A 24,667-nucleotide genomic window follows, 5' to 3' on the forward strand; every position below is an offset into this window, starting at 1 on the left:
GCCAGTACCACACTGTTTTGATTACAATAGCTTTGTAGTTAAGTTTTGAAATCAAGAAGCCATACATTTTTTGTAGATGCTATTTATCAGTATGAGGAAGTTCCTTGTATTCCTGTTTGCTAAGAGTCAAAGCCTGGGTTAAGAGATTCTTAACCTCAGGCCATACTACCTCCAAAAGATTTTTATTTAACTCATTATTTTGGATACATTCAACTTATTTTGTGTGAATCTATTTTTTGTGTAGCCATAAACCAACTAGTTAGTTTTCTAGGTTAGTTTGAGTAGTCTTTTATTTCAAACTTTAAGTCACTATCTAGTGGTGGTCTTCTGGAAGGAAGCACTTGTGGTAGTGCATTGAGATTTATTCCCACTTAGTCCACAAGGTGGCAACAGGCCCTAACTGAAGAACCAAGAACAAGGAATCAGACTGAAAAATAAAAGAAAGTGCTTATAAATTTCGTAATTAAACGACAAAAACCAAGATTTTCTGATAAGTAATACTGCTAAACCTTAGAATTTGAGAGAAAGAATGAACCTTTAGCTCATTCTAAAAGCATGCATGAAAACTCTAAAATATGTTGGAACCCATTTTGCCCCCTCCTTTTCCTTTCAGACTTCAAAATCGTGACTTATTCAGTGGCTATCCAGTTGTTTTACTTTGAATATTGGGGGGAGGGAGGAGTAAGGTGAGAGAGCCAACCATTAATGCAAAGAGATCTGAGTTTGGGGGTGGAGACAAGAAGGATATGCACTTATATCTGAGAGTTGAAAATCTACTTCTAAGAAAATGCAAGAAGAGGTATTAATGGCTCCATGTTGTCCTTTGAGTCTGAGACTCCTTTCCTTGGGCGAAAAAGAAAAAGGCCTTTTTTAATGAATGTTACAGTCTAATGTGTGGGCTTTTCTTATAAAAATGGAAATTGGGGGGAAAAAATGGAAATTGGGAGAACAGAGATATTCCTGGTTAAGGAATTAAGATAATGATGAAAGAAGAAAGTCTGTTAAGGGGATATGAGATTCCAGGAAGTCATGGGCAGAATATATGGGGTTCAGATGATATGAGGTGAGTTTCTAATGCTCCTTAAGGTAGTTCAGAGAAAAAGTTTGGGAAGATTGCTAGGCTGGAAGTAATGTGACCTGATAACCTAGAGTAGCTTGCTTGGTTATAGCACTGATGACTCCTTTTTTGACCTCAGCCAACTTAGGCAGAACCACATTACCTACTTAACCTTACTGTTCCTGTTTTCTATTGGATATGGAATGTTATGCACAAATAAATTTGGGGTCAGGATGATAAATGTGCTTTAGCAATTGAGGTATGACTCCTATTTCAAACATGACATGTACACATCAAAGTCTAATTACTAGAAAATTTAAAGTAAGGATAGTGTTGATGCAGTACCCATCATCATACACAACATGTATCAAACTGATTTGAAAATAACATTGCTAGGTGTGTCTAGCATCAGTCGGTTGAGTGCCTGACTCTCGGTTTCAGTTCAGGTCATCATCTCATGGGTTGAGAGATCAAGCCCTAAGGCAGGCTCTGCGCTGGGAAGGAGGGGGGAGTTTGCTTGAGATTATCTCCCTCTGCCCTTTTGTACAAGTGTGTTGAGTGCTGTCTCTCTCTCTCAAATAAATCTCTGAAAATGACATTGCTGAATGACCCATAGCTGAAGATTAAAAAGCAAGAATAGTAGCAATTGAAAACTACCACTAATTCCTTCAGCAGTGATATTGGAGTTCTGAGAACTGCAAGACTTCCAACTGATTTTATATGTGTAGTAGGGATTTTGCAACATTGTCACCCATTTTGTAGCAGCCAGGCTTTTTAGTGGAATACTGAAGAGTCTTCTTAATTTTAGTTCATAAACAGAATTTTATTAACAGTTAACAAGTTACTTAAAATAGCCTTTTTTTTTTTCTTTTAGAGATTTCATTTATTTATTCATGAGAGACACACACACACAGAGAAGCAGGCTCCATGCAGGGAGCCTGACATGGGACTCATCCCGGGTCTCTAGGATCACGCCCTGGGGTGAAGGCGGCACTAAACCGCTGAGCCACTGGGGCTGCCCTTAAAATAGCCTTTATTCATAAGTAGAAATGAATTGAACATCAGCCATTCATATGGTAAATGAATGTTGGATTAATTCACCACAAGGATCCTGTAACTTCCTATCTTTAGAATCCTGGAGCTAAAAGATTGGGAAGGAAGAGGAGAAGGTAGAAAAATAGAGGCTAGCTAGAAGGAGGCTCAGTCCAATGGGCCTTTGGAGCTAGGTGTGGATTAGAATAAGAGTGTTCTTCTGAGAATTAAAGCAAAATCTGACCATTTTATGTGTATGAATATGTGTGGTCATTGTTGTATCCACAGATATTTATAATAATAGCTCTAATATTGTTGATAGAATTATTCCTCATAATGTGATCAGTCCTATTGACAATTACTATTTGTTATGTGAATCTAAAACCAAATGATTCTTCTGGGAATTGTTTTTCCTTATGTTGAATGGAGTAGATCTGTGTAATTGAGAAGGAAATAAAATCCTTTATGTAATGATTTTTGTGCTGGGACTTTTGTTGATTTGTTTGGCGTCTGGATTATTTAGCACCTTAGTTGTCCAGGAATCTGTCAACATAACTAAGATGCAGTAAAAGCCAAACCATAAATGTAACTTTTATCAAAATAACCTAAGCTGTGATATTTAGTCTCTATCTCTGTCCCTTTCCCCCTTTTTCTGTTAGAGGTTTTGTTTGACAAAAACTTAAAATGCTTTATAACCTTTCCTAAGAGTAATGATAATTTTGGCCCTTGATTATAATTCACTAATAAGATATTACATTCTCTTCACATAAATTTGATAAATGTGATTTTTGACCAGTTAGTTTCAACCTCTGACTTTTGTTTCTTTTTTTTTTTTTTCAAACAAATTGGTAAAAATATCAGTAAGCAAATAAATCTTATAAGCGACATTGGTAAATGTAAAACTGATCCTAGAAATGCAGGTGAAAGACGACAGGATCATTTTAAAAACTTCAGAATTACAATAGGACTAGAAACAAGTTTTAGAGGAATAGATATTGATTTGGGGAGTTGGTATGGCTGTTCACAAGTTAAGATTATAGTGCTGTCATGTGAAAAGAATACTATCCAGCAGGAATACTGTTGATTAGTCTTCTTAATATGGCTGGTGCCCTTCAGATCTTAAATATCAGTGAAATAATTTTTACCTAATGTTCATAGTGTACACATTTAGTCCATTTAATACTAAAAGAAACTACCTTTAGTGGGGCTTGTTGTGTGTCAAGTGATGTGACAAGGACTTTACTCTCACCTTTTATAATTCCTGTTACAAATTTATGAAGTAGGTAGTGGTTCTCAAGTGAGAAGCTGAGGGTAAAAGGTGAAGATCATACTACCTTTCATTACCTGTTCATCATAGCCAAAGAAAACTCCAGAGCTTCTAGAATAGGATCTAATCTTAGGGGTTTGTAAAGAATCTTGGTGTAGCAAACAAAACAAAACAAAACAAACAAACAAACAAACAAAAAAACATGAGCTGAACACAAGGAGCTTTATAGATTCTAACTAGAGTGTGAGTGATGTGGATTTCTGGGAAATATAAGCTGGTAGCAAGAGAAACCGGAGGTGTTAACTGGAGTAGTTCAGTTGTGAGGAACAGAACACCCACCCCTCTCCCTTAAGCTACTTTGAAATGGGGACACTAGTGGAAAGTACAGGGTTTCTCTTGTGGCCTTTTGAATTTCATGAAGAATTAAGACCAGAATTTCTTTCCCATCTCTTTGTGGTCAAATGGAATCTTATTTTTCCTTTTCTGGTGCCTCTGGTTCATATTTCTTTTTTCCTTCAAACTGATATTCTTTGCATCTGTATCCACTATAGAAAATGGCTGCCTCTGCTCTGCCTTGTCATGTCTTTCCAGCACCCATGCCCTACACAGGCTAACTGAAGCATTTGTGTTCAAATTTTTTTTCCCCTTTTAAAAATTTGTTTGTTTACTTGGAGAACATGTGCAAGTGGGGAGGGGCAGAGAAGAGGGAGAGAAAAATCCAAGTAGACTCCTCACAGAGTGAGGAACCCGACACGGCTCCATCCCACAACCCGGAGATCAGATTTGAGCCAAAATCAAGAGTTGGATGCTTAACTGACTGTACCACCCAGGCACCCCTGTGTTCAAATTTTAAATGCTCAGGAAAGAAGATAAGCCCAGCTTGAGTTAGTGTCCATTTGTCCTGTCAGGGGCTATAGCCCATTGACTATTTAGTAGAAGGTACAAATATATTTTAAGGAGAATATGAATAGAATAGACAAATTGTCAGACATGATGGAGGTTTTCTAAATTCACCGTCAAGTCCAGCATTGAGGGACAGTGGCAGGGCAAATTCAGGGGCATGGTTGATTACTAATTATTTGTCAGCCCTGGGGTAGGAAGGCATGGGGAGGTGACAAATGAAGTGAAAATCCGGGCATTAGGTGATGCCTGAAGTTTGGCAAGTAGAATAGATAATTTCAGACTAACCAGTTATTGTCTGGGAGTACAAAGTATCTAAGACTCAGGACTTTGGGTCTTGAGATGATAATGACCAGAGGGGCCGAGAGTTAAGCCCAGGCTAGTAAGCAAGGGACCCATGAGATGGACGCTTAGGCATGCCGATGGGTTTAACTGCGGTGGGCAGGGCCAGCTGTAACACTCAGTGTCCTTTGTGTAGGACCTATTTAATACCTATTTGGTGACAAGATTTGAGGCTGTCTATGTACTCTTGTCTTAACCATGATTGGCTTTAGGGCTGTTGAGATTGTATATACATCTACAGAGTACTAGTGACTGCAATAGTTAGGGCTTTTGGGAGGTGGGAACTGAAAATAACTACCTGATATTCAAATTTTTGTATTATTGTCTTCTGGAATTGAAAATAATTGCAATATTCCGAGTAACTTTATTCCTTTGCTTTCCCCAGGGAAATTTTTTCTCTTACGTATTTTTTTGGAATTGAGTTGTATTTGAACAGTTTAGGTATTTCCTAATTAATTTCCTAATTTCCTAAATAATTTCCTAATTAGGAATTAGGCACGTGGGTCTAATTCCAGGAAAATAGATTGGATTTCAGACTGTTTGGCTTTACCAAGGTTAGGATTTTTTTTTTTAAAGATTTTTTTATTTATTTATGATAGATAAAGAGAGAGAGAGGCAGAGACACAGGCAGAGGGAGAAGCAGGCTCCATGCCGGGAGCCTGATGCGGGACTTGATCCCGGGACTCCAGGATTGCACCCTGGGCCAAAGGCAGGAGCCAAACTGCTGAGCCACCCAGGGATCCCCAAGGTTAGGATTTTATTAGGAGATTTATAAAAACATATCTGAGGAGGAGATTCATTTCTGGTATGAGTGAGTGAGCAGGTCAACAAATCCTGCCCCCCAAAAGCAACTATAAAGCTGGAAAAAACTGTCAGAAACAATTATAGGCTTTTAACAAGTTGAGAAATGTTTATTCATGAAAACCACTGAATTTTACATAAAACGCATTTGTGATCTTGCCCAGGATAGCTCCTGTTTTTTCAACTATGATAGTGTAGTAGTTCAACTAGGGTGGGTTGGTTGTGAAAATCAGCAGCTTTACTACTCCTGTGGGAGGGGACTCACTTGACTTGGAATATTATCAATTAAAAGTGATGATCTTGGTGGCAAGTGAAATAAGGAGAGCCAAGCAACTCTACTAGCCTAAGGTTACAGTCCTGTTTGGGGCAAACAGTGGAGCAGACTAGACAGGGCTTTAATAGAAAGATCTGGGAGGTAATGCAACTATAGGGAGTTGGATAAGCTCTCCTTATATCCTGGGTTGCTTGGAGGCTTCATGCACAGTTAGAAACTAGTGCAACCCAAGCCACCTACACATTTTGGCCATGCAAAGGAAGTGTGAGAAAGCCCAGCAAAAGGTAAAGTTTATAGTAGACGTGAAGGCCTAAAATGAGAATGTGCTCCCTATCCGAACCACAGGTCCATCAACAGAATAAAAGGGCTCAAGGTGAGCACCACCTCTGGCCAGTCAGTAAGTTATGCAGATAGAGGGGTAGTGCTTAGAAGCCAGGCTTCAAAATAAAAACAAGGGAAAAAATCCTGAGCCATCAGGCACCATACATTGTAGGAGAGAAAGATTTTACAAATATATTCCTGAAAAGTTGATAAAAACAAGAACAAAATCCCACCATCATCACAAAACCTTAATTGGGAAAAATTCAGAATCTACAATTATTAGTAGTACCTTACTTTAAATGTTTAGTATTCAACAGAAAAGTTAAAATTTAAGACATGCAAAATAACCTATACTCAGAGAGAAAAATCAGTCAGTAGAAACTGTCTTTAGTGATCTCAAATGCAGGATCTGGCACACACAGACTTCAAAGCCTCTATTAGAGATGTTTCAGTGAAATAAAGGGAATCCTTTTTATAAAGGATTAAAGGAAACATGATAATGACTCAATGAATAGAGAATCTCAAAGAGAAATTTTAAGAGAAAATGAAAGTGCTTGATTTGAAAATTATAACTGAAATGAAAAATTAACTAGGACGGACTCAACAGATTTAAGATGGCAGAAGAAAGATTATTGGTGAACTTGTCACCAATAGGCCGTTAGGTCAATAATTATAAAGAACAGAAAAAAGCTTGAACAATGAACAGAGCCTCTGAGATCTGTGGGACAACATCAGATCTACACCTAAGAGTATACATACATAAAAGGAGGGGAGTGAGAGAGCAGCAGAAAAGATTATTAGAAGAAATAGTGGCCAAAATTTGCTTTCCACATTTGAGGAGAAGCATTCATCTACAGATCCAAGAAGCTTGATAAACCCAAGCATGATAAACCCATATGAGAGTCAAATTGTTGTAAGACAAAGAGAAAAATCTTGAAAACAGCAAGAACAGAATGATTAATCACATACAAGGGAATAACACTAGAATTTATGGCTGCCTTCTCATCAGAAGCAAGGAAATCTGAAGAGAGTGGGATGACATAGTAAACACGTGGAGAAAAAAACATTAACCAAGATTTCTTTATCTAGCAAAACTCTTCTTCAGAAATAAAGGCAAAATAAAGACATTCCCACATAAAAAGGGGAGAGGATTTGTTGATAGCAGACCTGCCTTAAAATACTAATGGAAGTCCTTAAAGCTGAGAGGAAGTGACAGCAGATGGTCACTTGAATCCATAAGAAGAATGAAGAACATTGGAAATGGTAAGTATATAGGTAAATATAACTATTTTTCTTATTCTTTTAATTTTTAGGATTAAAGCAATAATTATAATACTATATTACTGAGTTTATGACACATATATAGTAAAAACAGAAAAGAGATGGAATAGGAGATATATTGGAGCAAATTTCTGTATTTCCTGGAGTTAAGTTAGATTGTGATAAGTAAAAGATACATATTGTGATATCTAGAGCAACCACAAAGAAAAGAACAAAAAATAATTGTGAAAAAGTCAATAGAGGGATTAAAATGGTGTATATATATATATAGAAATATTTCACACACAAAAAGATAGCAATGGAGGAAAAGAGGTTAAAGACAAAGACATGAAACAAAACCAGTAAAATAGTATACATAAATCCAGCCATGTCAAAAATTATATCAAATGTGAATGGACTGCCTATTCAAAAGGTGTAGGTATTGTCAATCTGGATAAAAAAGCAAGATGCAAATATATGCTGTCAATAGAGACATACTCTAGATTTAAAGACACAAATAGGTTAAAAGTAAAAATATGCTAAAAAATAGATCATACAAACAGTAACCATAGGAGAGCTGGAGTGACTATATTAATAACATATAAAATATAGTTTAAGAAATAACACTAGAGAAAGAGGGACATTTCATAAGGACAAAAGAGTCAATAAACGAAAATATAACAATTATAAAAATATACCTAACAGCACCAGAATATCTGAAACAAAAACAGGAATTAAGAGAAATAAACTCAATAATAATATAGATTTCAATACCCCACTCTCAATAATTGATAGAACTAGACAAAATTAGCAAGATTATAGAAGACAACGCAGGCAACCAACTCATTTATTGAATACTCTATGCAGAATATACATTTTTTTTAATATACATTTTTTTGAGTGTACATGGAATAGTTTAAGAATATTCTGGGCCATAAAATAAGTCTTAATTATTTTTACAGATTGAAATCCTACAAGATACGTTTTATGACCACAACAGAATTAGAGATCTATAACAGAAAGATATTTAGGATATCTCCAAATATTTGAAAGTAAATCAAATTACTTACAAATAACCCATAGGTCAAAGAAGAAATCCTAAGGCAAATATAGACTAAATGGAGGCAAATGTTTGACTAAATGAAAAGGAAAATATTTCATTGAATGCAGCTAAAACAGTGCTTATAGGAAATTTTATAGCTTTTAAATTTACAACTATATGAGGAAAGAAGAAAGGGTCTCAAGCATTAACCTAAGCTTCCACCTTGTACCACACTAGATAAAGATGGGGTGCCTGGGTGGTGCAGTTGGTTAAGCATCTGACTCTTGGTTTTGGCTCAGGTTGTGATCTCAGGAAGGTGAGATTGAGCCTGGCTGGCATAGGGCTTCACAGTCTACATGGAATCTGCTTAAGTTTTCCTCTCAATCTCCCTCTACCAAATAAATAAATCTTAAAGAAAAGAAACTAGATAAACCCCAAATCAAGATGATCATTTTGGGATTTTAAGAAAATATTAATATGGAATAATACAGAGGTCAGCAAACTATGACGTGGGACAGCTATTTTTTTTTTAAATAAAATCATTAAATAAAGAATTAAAAATAAAACTGTCTTTATACATAGATGATATAATGCCATATTTAAGTAATTCACAACAGACTAGAAACAAATAGAACTAATTGACTTTAGCAAGGAAATCACTCCAAAGAAACAAAAAAGATTGTAAGAGAAAATTATGAATAACTTTTTCTCAACAAATTAGACAACTTAAATGGAGTGGACAAATTCCTAGACACAAATGCCTAAGGCACAAATTACTAAAACTAACTCAAGAGGAAATACATAAATGAATAGATCTGTAACAACTAACGAATTAAACCAGTAATTTAAAACCTTACTGCAAAGAGAAGCCCAGGCCCAGTGGCTTCACTGGCAAATTAACAATTAAAGAAACGTTTTTTTGTATCTGTAACAATGAAAGAAAATGAATCAGTAATTAAAAATCTTACTGCGAAAGAACCCCAGGCTTAGTGGCTTCAATGGTGAATTCTGTCAAACATTTAAAGAAGCACTAAAACTAATCCTCCACAAACTTTTAGAAAGTTAGAAGAGGAAGGAACACGTGGCAACTCATTTTATGAGGACCCAATTCCCCTGATAACAAAGCCAGACAAAGATATAAGAAAACTGCAGAACAGTATCCTTTATGAACATAGACACAATAATCTTTAATAAAATATTAGCTAACTAAATTTAGCAACATAGAAAATGGATTATATACCATGATCAATTGGGTGTTATCCCAGGCATGCAAGATTGGATTAAAATGTATATACCAACATAAACATACCAAGGGTCAGCAGATGTTCTCTTAAAAGGCTAGTTGGTAAATATTTTAGGCTTTTGGACCATTACGGTTTCTGTTGAAACTACTCAGCTCTGCTGTTATACTACAAAAACAGCCGTAGACAATATGTAAATTTAAATAAGTGGATGTGCCTATATTTCAGTAAAACTTTACCAAAATAGCTAGTTCACAGGTCATAGTTTGCTATCATATAATAAACCATGCTGATAAAAGGTGTCTTTTTAGATTTATTTATTCATGAGAGACAGAGAGAGAGGCAGAGACATAGGCAGAGGGAGAAGCAGGCTTCATGTGGGGAGCCCGATGTGGGACTTGATGTGGGACTTGACCCTGGACTCCAGGATCGTACCCTGAGCCGGAAGGCAGACACTTAACCGCTGAACCACCCAGGTGTCCCCTAATAAAAGTTTTTTTTTTTTAAGTAGTTTTTACCCCACAGCTTGGTTAGACTCAGTCACTTCTTTTTTTTTTTAAGATTTTATTTATTTATTCATGAGAGACACAGACAGAGGCACAGACAGAGGCAGAGGGAGAAGCAGGCTCCATGCAGGAAGCCTAATGTGGGACTTGATCCCCAGTCTCCAGGGTCACGCCCTAGTCCAAAGGCAGGCGCCAAACCGCTGAGCCACCCAGGGATTCCCCCCTAATAAAAAGTTTTTAAAGAAAATCCCACATGATCATCTCAGTAGACACAGAAAAAGCATTTGATGTAATCCAACACTCCTTCCTGACAAAATCTAACAACAAACCAGGAAGAGTAGGCAATTTCACCTTGATAAGGGGCATCTGTAAAATCCTAAAGCTAATGTAATACTTAATGGTGAAATATGAAGGCTCTTCTAAAATTGGGAACAAGGCAAGTAAGAATATCCACTCTTTTTTTTTTTTTTAAGATTTTATTTATTTATTCATGAGAGACACAGAGATAGGCAGAGACAGGCAGAGGGAGAAGCAGGCTCCATGTGGGAAGCCCGATGTGGGACTCGATCCCAGGACTCCAGGATCACGCCCCAAGCCAAAAGCAGAAGGTCAGCCACTGAGCTACCCAGGCGTCCCAAGAATATCCACTCGTAAGTCCACTCTTAGTGCAATGGGGTGGGGGTGTGGGGGGAGGCATCTAAATTGGAAAGAGTTAAAAATGTTTTATACATAGACGACCTAATCCTCTATATATACCTAAGTAATTCACAAAAAAGCAAAAACAGATCTGAGTTTAAGCAAGGTTACAGGATACCAGATCAATACACAAAAATTTTTTTTTTTTTTTGTATACTAGCAACAATCCAGAAATGAAAGTAAGGAAAAGAATTCGATTCATGATTGGCATCAAAAGAATAACATACATAGGAATAAATTTAACAAAAGAAGTAATAAGATTTGTACACGAAAAACTAAAATATTATTGAGAAGTTTTAAAAGAACTAAAAAAGTGGAGAGACATTCCATCTTCATGGACTACAAGTCTAAACGTTGTTAAAATGATAATTATCCTCAATTTGATGTATAGATTCAATGTAATCTCTCTACAAAAAAATTCCAACTGAATACTTTTTTTTTTTTTTAAGATTTTATTTATTTATTCATTAGAGAGAGAGAGAGAGGTAGAGACACACAGGCAGAGGGAGAAGCAGGCTCCATGCAGGGAGCCCGATGTGGGACTTGATCCAGGGTCTCCAGGGTCACACCCTGGGCCAAAGGCAGGTGCCCAACCCCTGAGCCACCCGAGCTGCCCCAACTGAATACTTTAAAGAAATTTAAACCTAAAATTTCTGTGGAGATGCAAAGGTCCTGAAGTAGTCAATGAAATTTTGAGAAAGCATGATTTCAGAAACTACCATAAAGTAATTATAATCAAGACAGTGTGATATATTGGTTTAAGGATGGGTACTAGAACTGGGTTGAGGGTTCAGAAATATATCCTTACATATATGGTGAGTTGATTTTTGACACAGGTACTAAGACAATTCAGCAGGGTAGGGGGAGAGTAGTTTTTTCAGCAAATGATGCTGGGAAATTGGGTATCAGCATGCAGAAAAAAAAAGAACTCAGGCCTTTAATTTATACTAGACAAAAAATTAACTCAAAGTGGATCATACACATAAATTTAAAACTACGAAATTTCTTTTTTTTTTTTTTTTTAAGATTTTATTTATTTATTCATAGACGCAGAGAGAGAGAGGCAGAGGGAGAAGCAGGCTCCATGCAGGGAGCCTGATGTGGGACTCGATCCCGGGTCTCCAGGATCGCACCCCAGGCTGCAGGCGGCGCCGAACCGCTGCGCCACCGGGGCTGCCCAAAACTACGAAATGTCTTGAAGAGTATCTGTGACTTTGGGTGTCCTCACGAGTGGCACAAGCTATTAAAGAAAAATTTGATAAGTTGGCTTCATTAAAATGTAAAAACTTTTGCATTTCAAAAGACATGATTAAAAAAGTGAAAAGACAAGCTCCAGAGAGAAAGATTTGCATATCTGATAAAGGAGTGTCCAAAACATATAAAGAACAAGATCTTACAAATCAGAAGACAAACAAGCTGGTTTTAAAACTTATTTTTTTTAGGGGATCCCTGGGTGGCGCAGCGGTTTAGCGCCTGCCTTTGGCCCAGGGTGCGATCCTGGAGACCTGGGATCGAGTCCCACGTCGGGCTCCCGGTGCATGGAGCCTGCTTCTCCCTCTGCCTGTGTCTCTGCCTCTCTCGCTCTCTCTGTGTGACTATCATAAATAAATAAAAAAAATTAAAAAAAAAAAACTTATTTTTTTTAAATAAAAATTACTTTTTGTTGTAGGACTCTATTTACGTGCAATAACTAGGCAAATTCATAGAGAGAGTAGACTAGGGGAAGTGGTCAAAGTGTGGAATGGATAGTTATTTAATGGGTAAATTTTGAAAATATTCTGGAAGTGGATAGTGGTGGTGGTTGCACAGCCTTTTGAATTTAATGCCACTGAATTGTACACTCAAAAATGTTTAAAATGTTATTACAATAAAAATAAATGAAAAAAACCAAAAACATGAGTTAAAAGAACAGACATTTATTTTATCACATAAAAAAGATGTTTAACATCCTGTTAATTATTAGGGAAATCAAGTTAAATTCATAATGAATTTCTACTATATACCTTCTGGAGTGGCTATCGTCAAAAAAACTATAAAAACGTGTTGGTAAGGATGTATAGGAACTGGAAACCTTGTGCATTGCTATGAGAATATAAAATGGTATAGTCACTTTATTTTTTTATTTTCTAAATATATTTTTTTTAATTTTTATTTATTTATGATAGTCACAGAGAGATAGAGAGAGGCAGAGACACAGGCAGAGGGAGAAACAGGCTCCATGCACCGGGAGCCCGACGTGGGATTCGATCCCGGGTCTCCAGGATCGCGCCCTGGGCCAAAGGCAGGCGCCAAACCGCTGCGCCACCCAGGGATCCCTATTTTTTTATTTTCTATTTGATTTGACTTTTATTTCTCTGAATTCATATCTTGAGGTTTTACAAAGTAAATAATACAAAACTGCATAAGAATATTTTGGGCAGCTAGAAAACATCATCACTGGTAATATGCTTTACTTTCAATCCAAATACTAATATATGGAATATTTTTTCCAGCTTTATGTAGGTATCATTGACAAGTAACATGTATAAATTTAAGGTGTCCAATGAGTTGACTCCGTATCCTTACATATTACAAAATGATTACCACTATAGCATTAGCTAACCTCTTCATCATGTCATGTAATGACCCTTTCTTTTTTGTGATGAATATTTTAGATCTGTCCTCTTGCCAACTTTAAAATATATTATACTTTAGTATTTTATAGCTTAATATTACTTTAGTCTTATTAACTATAATCACCATTCTGTCTTGCCAGAATTTGTCTGTCTTATAGGTATAGTCACTTTAGAAGTCAGTTTGGCAATATCATTAGGTTAAACATAGGGGCGCCTGGGTGGCTCAGTTGGTTAAGCATCTGACTCTTGATTTTGGCTCAAATTGTGATTTCAGTGTGTGAGATTGAGCCCTGTGTCATGCTCCACATTGGGTATGGAGCCTGCTTAAGATTCTCTCTCTCTCCCTCTGCCCTTCCCTCCCTACTCTATCTCTTAAAAAAAAAAAAAAAAGTTAAATAGAAACTTACTATATGATGCAGCAGTTTCATTCCTAGGTATCTACCCAAGAGACATATAAATGTATGTCTACACAAAAACTTGTATATGAACATTTATAGCAGCATTATTTATAATAGCCAAAATCTAGAAACAATCCAAATGTCCATTAGCTGGTAAAGGCATAAACAAAGTGTGGAATATCCATATAATGGAATGCTATTCAACAGTAAAAAAGAATGAACTACTAACATATGCTACAACAGGAATACACTTCAAAAATATGCTAAGTGAAAGAAATCAGACTCAAAAGACTACATTTTACATGATTCTATTTATATGAAATATCTAGAAAAGGCTAATTTATAGAGACAGGATGCAAATCAATGGTTGGTCTAAAGGTAGGAGTGGAGATTGATTGGACACAGGCTCAAAGGGAGTTTTTCAGTGATACTGTTCTAAAATTGGATTGCAGTGATAGTTGCACAATTCTACAAATGAGTAAATAGAAGTCATTGTACATTTACAAGTGGATTCATTTTATGGTATACAAATTAAACCTAGATAAAACTGTAAAACTAAAAAGTACCTAAGATTAGTTGGAGACTTTTGGATAAACCAGTGTTTTGTGGGATTTTTGGAGAAAATGGTTTTAAGTGATGTCCTATTGATTTGTGTGATATCTCAGATTAGTCTTTCACTTGGAGACATATACCATCCCTGTTCCCAAAGCCTTACCCTGTGCCCTGCTTCATAAAAGTCCATCAGAAAGTCCTTTCTCTTTGTTTGGGAGAACTGACTCAACTGTTTGGAATGTGGCTCTCATGGACTATTTAGGCAGATGATACAGAAAAATGCCTTCTTTCAGCACCAGGTTATAGATCAATCCCAGCTAGACATCTTGCAAATATGTGCTGCTGATTGAAAAGCAGGTGAGAATTTGAGGAATGAAGATCTTGTCTACTGAAAGAGGAGAGCCCGTGGAGTGGTACCATCACATACTAGGATGCTTTGGGTTATATTGCTATGTGCTATTCATAGTGCATTTTCACTGGTTTTTTTTTTTTTTTAATACTGGTTTGGTAAATTCTTATTTTATTTTATTTATTTTTTCATTTATTTGTGATAGTCACATCAGCCTCAGAGAATGAAAATGAAGGAAATTCCAGCCTACTTCTGTTCTCTCAGGCTGTATCTCAATAGGACCCAGCTGGATCTTGTGATCCTGTATCTTGGCAAGGAGCCTGGCATGGAGTAGACACTCAGTACATGTTTGTCAAATGAATTTCCTTACGATCTCTGGCACAGTTATATTTATAACTCAGGAAATGGTCTGCTCTTTGAACCAAGTACTGGATACCTTTAAACCATCTGTGCCATGATTACAGTTCCAACCCAGGTATAATTTTAATAACTACCAGGTTATCGGGTATGTCCTTGATTAGTATACTTGCTATAGAATACTTTTCTTCAGACTAAATCTACTGACAACATGTACAATCAGTCAAAATCACATCCCCCCTCTGCTCCTCTGCTCCTGTGTAAAACAGGAGAGTTTAAAAGAAGTGGTTTAGGATAAGGAGTCAGAAAACTTGAATTTAATGGGACACGTGAGTGGCTCAGAGGTTGAGCATCTGCCTTTGACTCAGGGCCTGATCCCAGCCCCAGGGTAGAATCCCACATCGGGCTCCCCGCAGGGAGCCTGCTTCTTCCTCAGCCTGTCTCTGTCTGTCTCTCGTGAATAAATAAATAAAATCTTAAAAAAAAAATTTGAATTTAAATCCAACTCTGCCAAGTTGTGTGCTCTTAGACAAGTGAGTCACTCTGTAAGCCTTCCTTCTCTGTAAAATGGAGACTAAGGATACCTCTCTTATCTCACAGGATTATTTTGAGGCCTCAGCAAAAAAAACAAAACAAAACAAAACAAAAACAGTGAGGGATCCCTGGGTGGCGCAGCGGTTTGGCGCCTGCCTTTGGCCCAGGGCGCGATCCTGGAGACCCAGGATCGAGTCCCACATCGGGCTCCCGGTGCATGGAGCCTGCTTCTCCCTCTGCCTGTGTCTCTACCTCTCTCTCTCTGTGTCTCTCATGAATAAATAAATAAAATAAATCTTTGCTTTTAAAGAAAAGACATTTAAAAATAATTTTTCTTAATGGTTTAGTTTATGCTTATTGCTAAACACTTGGAAGACATAGATGAGTTCTAAATAATAAACATAAAAATCACTTTTAATTCTACAACTTAGAGATTTCAGTGATTAACATTTTTGCTTCCAGTCTGCTTTTTACTTCCTATCAGCCAGTGTTTGCTTGTGCATGTGTGTGTCTGTGCACATACACGCAATTTTAGTATTTTGTTGTGTCAGGCTCTGTGTGAAATAATTTACATGTGTTCTTCTCAAGTAGCCTTGTGAAGCAAATACTGTTACCATATCTCCTATTTACAGATGAAACAGATTTCAAGGTAAGTGACTTGTCCATGTTTACATAGTTGATAAGTCACGTAGCAGGAATTTTTACCCTTACTTAGCTCAAGCTCTTCACCACTCTTCACCACTACCTTTCCAGAAATCTATTTTCTTCTGTGACTGTCACTCCAAGATTGTTCTCTACAACACTTATCAGTAGCTGTTCTTTCATTCATTCTTTCATTCATTTATAAATATTTTATTTATATCTTTATTCATGAGAGACACAGAGAGAGGCAGAGACACATCTGTTCCCTCCACATCTCCTGGCTTCTGTTGCAGTCCAGGTGCATGGTTTGTATTCGATAAAAGAAAATTCTTTTTCTTTCTGTACTTAGCTTATTCACTCTTAGCTTTATGCTTGTAAATCACAAATGTGCGTCCTCTTTTCAAAAAATGAATTTCTCTTTTTTCCATTTTGAAATTGTTCATTAGTGCACTCCAGGCTCCTAATCTAGTCGAGAAAGGCACCATTTTTAACTCCTTTGATATCTTTTCTGTTTAAGCTGATTCCTTGGAAGGTGAATCTGGTCTATTGATCTAGAAAGATGGCCACAATATTTTAAGTGAAAAAAGCTTCCAGTACAATATGTATAGTTTGGGCTATTTTCTCTAACTACAGATGTGTGTATTTTCAACATTTCTGGTATTTATATATGGGAGGGTATTTTTTTTTTAAAGACTTTATTTATTCATAGAGACACACAGAGAGAGGCAGAGACACAGGCAGAGAGAGAAGCAGGCACCATGCAGAGAGCCTGACATGGGACTCGATCCAGGGTCTCCAGGATCACGCCCTGGGCTGCAGGCGGTGCTAAACCGCTGCGCCACCGGGGCTGCCCTATGTGGGAGGGTATTATACATGCAACAGGATGGTGTGAGGGGGGCCAGTTAGTGGACCTTAATTTTCTCTCTTTTGAATGACTTTTTCAGTGACTACATAGTACCAAAAAAGAAAACAAATCTATTTGGAAAAACAGAAAATTACCAAAAACAAAAGAAAAATGCCTTTTGGAGATATCCTTTCTATTCTTTCCACTCCTGCAGCCTCAGTTTTAGTTCATTTCATTTGTGGAACATCTCTCTCTCTTTCTCTCTCTCTCTCTTTCTCCCTGTCTCTGACTCTGTCTCTTTTCACATTTCTCTTCCTTTCCTTCTGCTTCATATACTTGGTCAGTCTTCCCAAAGTCTTGCTTTCATTATCTCTTTTTGGAGCTCAGTGCTTAAAGTGGCTCCTTGTTGCACTAATTCTGAATATTTCTGCCTGGCTCACAAGGTCTTCTGTCATTTGTCCTTCTACCTTTTCAGTGCTGTTCTTCATGACTCCCTAACACAATCTCTGAACTATTCTGCTTATGTTCCCTGTACCTGCCACAGGTATTCTCCATTGTGAGTGTTTATTTACAGTCTTAGCTGCAAAAAATACCCTTAAACACATAATTGTTTCCCTTCCTGTAGCATTTAGTTTTATCCAAGAGAAACTACATAGGATTTTGGTGGCTGAAATGTGTTATTTTTTATTGGCATATTTAAAGACTATTGATTCTCTGTGTAAATAAGTAAGTGGCGTGCTTATGCTGCAGGTACATTTTTCAAAGAACATGTTGGACAGTCTTTTCTAATGTTTTCAGAAAATTTGAAAGTAATTGGTGGGTGAAAAATAATCACTAGAATGCTTGTTAGAATACAGATTCTAGGGCAGCCCCCGTAGCTCAGTGGTTTACCGCAGCCTTCAGTCCAGGGCGTGATCCTGGAGACTTGGGATTGAGTCCCACGTCGGGCTCCCTGCATGGAGCCTGCTTCTCCCTTTGCCTGTGTCTCTGCCTCTCTCTCTGTGTGTGTCTCTCATGAATAAATAAATAAAATCTTTTTTTAAAAAATAATACAGATTCTAGGACCCTATATCTGGTGTAATATAGAAATCTGCAATTTTTAAAGCAGCCAGTCTAAATGATTCTGATATACAACCAGATTGGGAAGCACTAGCCTGAACCCTTTGTTTTCCCTGAATTCTTGTCATTTTTTTTTTTAATTTTTCTCTTGCCTTTGATTTTTCTTTTTAGTTCTTGTCTGCTACACCTGTACTTCTGCACTTCTACTTCCTTTCTATCCCTGATTTTGGAAGGCTAACCTGATAAGTCACTTTTCCTACTGCTTTATTTAGTTTGACTTTGTTGTGAGAATCTGTTTTTCTCTTAGACTTTTATTTTTTTAAATTTTCTTAATTTTTGATAGTCACACACAGAGAGAGAGAGAGGCAGAGACACAGGCAGAGGGAGAAGCAGGCTCCATGCACCGGGAGCCCGACGTGGGATTCGATCCCGGGTCTCCAGGATCGCGCCCTGGGCCAAAGGCAGGCGCCAAACCGCTGCGCCACCCTTCTCTTAGACTTATGTGTATGATTAAATTATTGGTGACCAAAGCCTTTGTTTTCCTGTCATTATCATGAAAGATTTAGTGGCTCATCTCATTTTATGTTACAGAGGTCAGAAATGGTACTATATTTTACATTTTGTTTAGAAAAATGTGCATTTTCCATTTCACTTCGGTTATTTTCTTGTTTGAGGGACATGGTTTGCAAAAGTTGGAATGAATGGGCCTCATAGTTTGAGTCAAAAGAGATTAAGCATATCTGAATAATAATAACCAGGGCATTCATACTAAGGCATGGTATATAGTCATTTAAAAGAACCAGTACAAATATGACAAGATTGTTGCAGAAGGCTATTTGTAATAGCTGTCTAGTATAGCTGAGTGAAAAAGATTGTACAGCAGTAAATATAAAATGAGCTCATGTTTGTTTAAGCCATCTCCCAAAAGCCCCAGAAAATTATAGATAGGTATTTATCAGTATGTGCATGGATAAGGTCTCTAAAGACTTAAAATGTCTAGTTTATGGTATTTATTATTTTAATGATAAATACTAGATAATATAAGTTTGATTATAACAGGTTCTTAAACTTATTTATTATATTTATAGGTGATTTCCATTAAGGAAATGGAAGATGATGAGGAAAGGGATGTTCAGTTTTTACTTTATATATTTCAATGTTTGAATTTTAAATAGTATGTGATTTTTTTAGTTTAAAAAATTATGAAAACATTGGTTTTTTAATACTGTGTGATATCAAGCTATACAGTTTGTTCTTCCTATAAAATATCATTTCTTTTGGGCAGCCTGGATGGCTCTATTATGTTTGGTGCTGCCTTCAGCCCAGGGTGTGATCCTGGAGATCCAGGCTCGAGTCCCACATCAGGCACCCTGCATGGAGCCTGCTTTTCCCTCTGCCTGTGTCTCTGCCTCTCTGTGTGTGTGTGTATCTTGTATCTCTCGTGAATAAATAAAATCTTTAATATATATAAAATTTCTTTAACTCTAGAACATCTTCTAAAAATAAGAAAAAGAAAAGCACTAGGAATTTAGAGTGCTTACTTCATATTAAGAACAAAAGAGAGCAAGAGAGGCTTTAGCTGGTGTATTGGAGACAGCATCAGCTTCCACCCAGCACAGTAACTGATGCACTCAGGTGACTCAGCTTTTGCTTCCCTTAGGTTGTTTGGTCCGCAGTTTGCATTCATTGATCAGTGAGTTGATTCAGACTCAAACCCACCGACAGCAATGAATGTTGAGTGCAGCCATCAGTGTTTCCATCTTGGCCCTCCTGAATTCCTGGCTCTTCTTTCCACACGGGTTCTTTGAGGTCTGGGTCTGGTGTGTCTCTCGGTAACCAATGATTGAGGGTCCACATAATGATAGCTAACATTGATACTGGAGCTGAGAGAGTCTTTAAGACAAGAAACTATGGTTCAGAGAATGGAAGGAACTTGTGGAGAAGCTAATAGATAGCTCTGTGACCACACAGGCAGTTCTTGCATACCTGGTAGATGTAAACAAGAGTCAAGGGTCCTGACTCTTCCTCTCTGTTTTGGACTGAGAAATATGAGTGCTTTTCTAGGTAAATTAGCACAGGATATGTTTTGGGTTAAATAATAATAGTAGTTACGTATACTGAATATTTGCCGTGTGCTCGGAATGGTGCAGAGCACTTTATGTATTAATCTCATTGAATATCAAAACTCCATGAGGCTAAGTGTTCTTATTATCTCCCATTTTATACATGAAAAAAATGGAAACTCAGGTACTTGCCTGTAGTCACATAGCTAGTTAGGGAGTTGAACCAAGATTCCTCCCAGATATCTGACTCCAGACCTGACTTTTTCTGGAATTTAACAAATATTTGAATAAGCATATGTGTGGATAGAAATAGGCAATAGTTGCTTTCAAACAGCTCGTATTCTAATAGGGTTGTCAAAACTTAACCATATTAACTGTAATTGGAGGTAGACTGTGATAAAGGCTGTGCAAGACGTTAGATAGTTGTATGCTACTTTGCTTATTAAATCCTTCTCTTGCCCTTAATTAAAGTTTTGAGGGGATGTGGGAGAAATGAGTGTAAAATACTTAATTGGATTTTGCTCAAGATCAATATATATTTTTAATCTTTCTCCTTGCTATATCCTATTTCTCACCAGAGTGGCATATTTCTAGGAGACATTTTTAAGTACATTAAGTATTACAGTGGAGTTCTCCTTATCTTGTTAAAATGAAACGCTTATTTGTTAAGAACACAACAAAAAGGAAGGAACGATGGGCAATAGAAATAGGGTGAGCTCTTAAAAAATTCACTGGACCACCTTTGGGGGATAGGCAGCAGGACTGGTTCTGGTGATCCTGTGTGACATATGAAGGTACAGCCTGCTCCTTTGCTTCAGGAAATGTAGTGTTGTTTGTAAGGACCCCAAGGTACAGTCAACGGTCGGTGGTTTTTTCAAATCCCAAACTCACCGACAGCGTTGAATGTTCCTTGGAGTCCTCTTGAAGGCTGGGTTCTGGCCGTGGCAGCCCTTCTTCAGCCTGTACCCATGTTCCAGGAGCCAATGAGCAGTGAAACCACTGCTTATAGAGGCACTCATACTCTTTTCCAGACATTTCCAGGTTTCAACTTGAGAGTATTTAGATTATGAAATCAATTTGTGTACAGCAGAGAGCTAATGAACTTAATGAACTTGCGAGACTGTAGTTATTTATACAAGCAGTCTCTAGTGGATGGCTGAGAAAATGGCTTTGAGTGGTATTATTTTTTAATTCTGAAAATGTCAAGTGCCTCATTTTATAGTAGGTTCATATTAAAGGACATGGATAAGAAAGAAATTAACACATATTGTGGACTCTATTATGTGCTGAGATTTGTGTATTTTTATCTCATGAAACTCAAAACAACCCATTTGTACTTCATGAAAAAACTGAGTCTTTGAGTCCTATATGAAATGATTTGCGCAGTTACATAGCCAGGAGTCACAGTTATAAGCCAGAAATTGAATACTGGACTTTATGAATGTGCAGCTAACTGATCATATCACCTCTTCCTTGTTCACCACAAAACTTACTGTTCTATATCTGAGAGTAGCATCTTCAGTGAGAGCTATATTGAACAAGTAAACTCTTTCTCCTTGTTTGCCTGTATGAAGAGTAGGTGGGTCTGTAGGTGAAATATTTCATAAAGAAGATGAAAAAAATTGACCTTCGTAATTGGTAATCTCTCTGGCTGAGATCCTGGATCACTAAGTTACCACAGAGATTTAGTGGTAGTCTACAAGTTATTTTCCATATTGAAAAAACAAAAACAAAAACCCCATCACCTAGTAGAAAGCCTCTATTTCTCCTCTGTACGGTCACAGTAACTAAAATGTCAGGTGTCTTTGCCTTTGGTGTAAAGAGTATTGGTACATTATAGACATGCCATGCAGGTTATTTTTTATTGGCTACTGAAGGTCCTTGATTAAAAATCTGGAAAATGAATTAATTATATGAGTAGAGATGGAGGGTTTCAGAACGTAGGATTTTATTATGGGAGGGATTGAGGAGTGAGTGCTCAGTTGAAGAAAGGCTTGCAGAACTCCTGGCTGAATAAAGGTTAATCTTTAATCAGGAATAGTTATTGTCATTTGCTTTGAGTTTAAATATTAAAGGTTGACTCTCTACAAATTCATTTTCAAAGGAGCCAAATGGTACACATTTAAAAAAAAATCAGGCACTGAAAATTTGGTTTGAATGTAAACTGTTTACATTCTATGTCAATTTAATTATTTCACCCTCTGTCACAACACTCCAGTTAGCCAGCTTTATTGAGTTCTCAGTGTTATGACAGTGAATTGTATACAAATGACAACAAAAAATCAAACAACTGTTACTGTGTAGTAGTTTAAAAACTCTTTAATGTGTTTAATTTAAACAGTTTTCCCCTTGGTCTGATAGTATGAAGAGATGTTGGTACCTTATACCATTTGGATGGATGTTCAGACTTTAAAAAAATACTGACTTCTGCTCCAAGCCATTAGATGTTTACATAATACCATTGCTTAAATTCATTGCATTCTAAGAAGAATGCTTTTCATAGACTTGAAAAACTAGATCAGAGTGAAAGGCAGGTTTCTAGAATGACAGGGGTATTTCCCACTGTGTTTGAGATCATTAATTTTCATGGTAGGGCAGGCCACCATCATCCTCATCCTTTAATTTGCTTTAAGTCCTTAATTTTAGTTTTTATCATCAGGCAAATTTGAGGCATACACTGCATATTTTAAATGAATTTGCAGGGAATAAAGTCTAAGGGTTAAAAAAACATAAAGAGTTAAATTAGCCAAGAGTTATAGGAACTACAAATTTAATAAATTGGTCTATTTCATTCTTGATTTAGATTGGTTTTCAGTTTGTCAGAATTCACCATGCTATCTTTTACTGTTTCACTTACCTCTTTTCCTTTTCCAGAGATTCTACGAAATATTGAAACTCACATTGCTCCATGTTGGAGAAGTAATTGTTTTCATAGTCCTCTTGAGGCTTCTTGATATACTTGAAAGAAACAAGAAGCATAGACTCAATAAAAGATTATATTTGAGGGATTAGTAGCGTGGGAGAGAAGAGGAGTCACTATCTCTGGTGGCTGTCTGTTTAGACACTTCTCAAAGCTGTAGACCAAGATTTCACCATCCAGTTTTGTCATTGGTGTAATGTTGCTACTTTTGCAGCTTGTCACCATCATGTGGTCACGTCTTTCCCTATGCTCTAACCTATAATGTAATCAGACAGTGATAACTGGACAGTGATGATCACTGGAAAAGTAGTTATTAAGCCTCATCAAGTTCTGTACTCAATTGCAGATACCAACTATTAATTAGAAAATCTGTGCTTATACAATTAGAATTTCTAAAAGAAATTGCCAGATGAGAAGTTAGTTACACAAATATTTGAATGAATTTAACATACTTTGCAACAGTTCCTAACCCCTCCCCACTTCCCCAGCAACCATTTGGTTTGGAGCTGATCCCAGCACTATGACTACTAATTCTAGCCTTAAGTTAGGCTGAGAGAATGTGTTGTTTCATGGCAGTGCTTATTACAAAGCCTGCTGGATCCAGAGTGTTTACTTGGATATTAGGGAGGAGGAAAAAAGTACACTGAAGATTGCAGTTGTATATGGAATTTTTGGTCATTCTTATGTTTAGGCTGCTTGAGGTTTTACCAGATAATTGAGAGGTAGAAAGAAATTTAAACTCCGCAGCTTGGAATGTTTTGCCTTTTTTTTCCTTTAAGATGTTATTTCTTTATATGAGAGAGTGAATGTCAGGGAGAGAGCGTGAGCAGGGGAGAAGGGCAGAGGGAGAAGAAGCAGAATCCCTGCTGAGCTGGGAGCCTGATGAAGGACTTCATCTCAGAACCATCTTAGGATCAGGACCTGAGCCGAAGACACTTAATGGACTGAGCCACCCAGAACCCCAGTAGCATTTTACTTTTTGACATGGCAACTTTGTATCAGGTTATTTCAGATATATTAGATGAGTGGGAAAGACAGGAGGAGGTGGGCAGGCTAACTCACTGAAATAACAAATTGGCCTACTGCCAAAAGACAGTGTTTTTTTTTCAAATGGGACATTTCTTTTCAAAATCTATTAAAATATTCTTAAGGTAATATATGTCACGTGTGACATATATTACCACCTGAATTTTCTATCCCCTAGTTACAATGATTTAATGTGTTAAGATTTTACTATTTTAGATTATTTTGCAAACCCACAGGAAGCAGAACTTAACATTTCCATGGTAAATTAATTCACAGGGTATCTGTAATCAATGAACAACTCTTCTAAGTAACTCTGTACCAAGGATTGTTGTTCAGCCAAGCTGAAGGAGTGAATATATTAAGTGAGTTGGGAATGTAAAGTTATAAAAGAAATAGGAATCAAAATCATGCAGTAGTTCATATTCATGGACATTAAGCTGGAAAGAATCTTGGATTTTATTGTGGTATGTGAAAAGCGTTGGCAAAGATTTTAAAAGTCCTTGAGAGCCAAGAGGCATGTGTTTTGCAATAACCAGTTAATGAAATAAACAAGAACAGTAATCAAAGGA

At 37.0% G+C, this 24,667-nt stretch overlaps 1 protein-coding gene and 1 long non-coding RNA gene across 2 annotated transcripts in view; one reads left to right on the forward strand and one right to left on the reverse strand.

Moving 5' to 3' along the window:
- NR6A1 (nuclear receptor subfamily 6 group A member 1) overlaps positions 1–24,667 on the forward strand; it is a 219,242-nt gene that overhangs the window by 53,658 nt on the left and 140,917 nt on the right. The window lies entirely within an intron of this gene.
- The window catches only part of LOC112927867 (uncharacterized), a 47,408-nt gene continuing 33,308 nt past the window's right edge, over positions 10,568–24,667 (reverse strand). The window contains exons 2-3 of the long non-coding RNA XR_003236646.2: positions 23,010–23,110; positions 10,568–10,740 (exon numbers count right to left, since the gene is read on the reverse strand). This is a non-coding gene — a long non-coding RNA (uncharacterized lncRNA). The remainder of the gene's footprint in view (positions 10,741–23,009; positions 23,111–24,667) is intronic.

This window comes from Vulpes vulpes, chromosome 2 (genome assembly GCF_048418805.1).
Source record: "Vulpes vulpes isolate BD-2025 chromosome 2, VulVul3, whole genome shotgun sequence".
Classification (NCBI taxonomy): Eukaryota; Metazoa; Chordata; class Mammalia; order Carnivora; family Canidae; genus Vulpes; species Vulpes vulpes.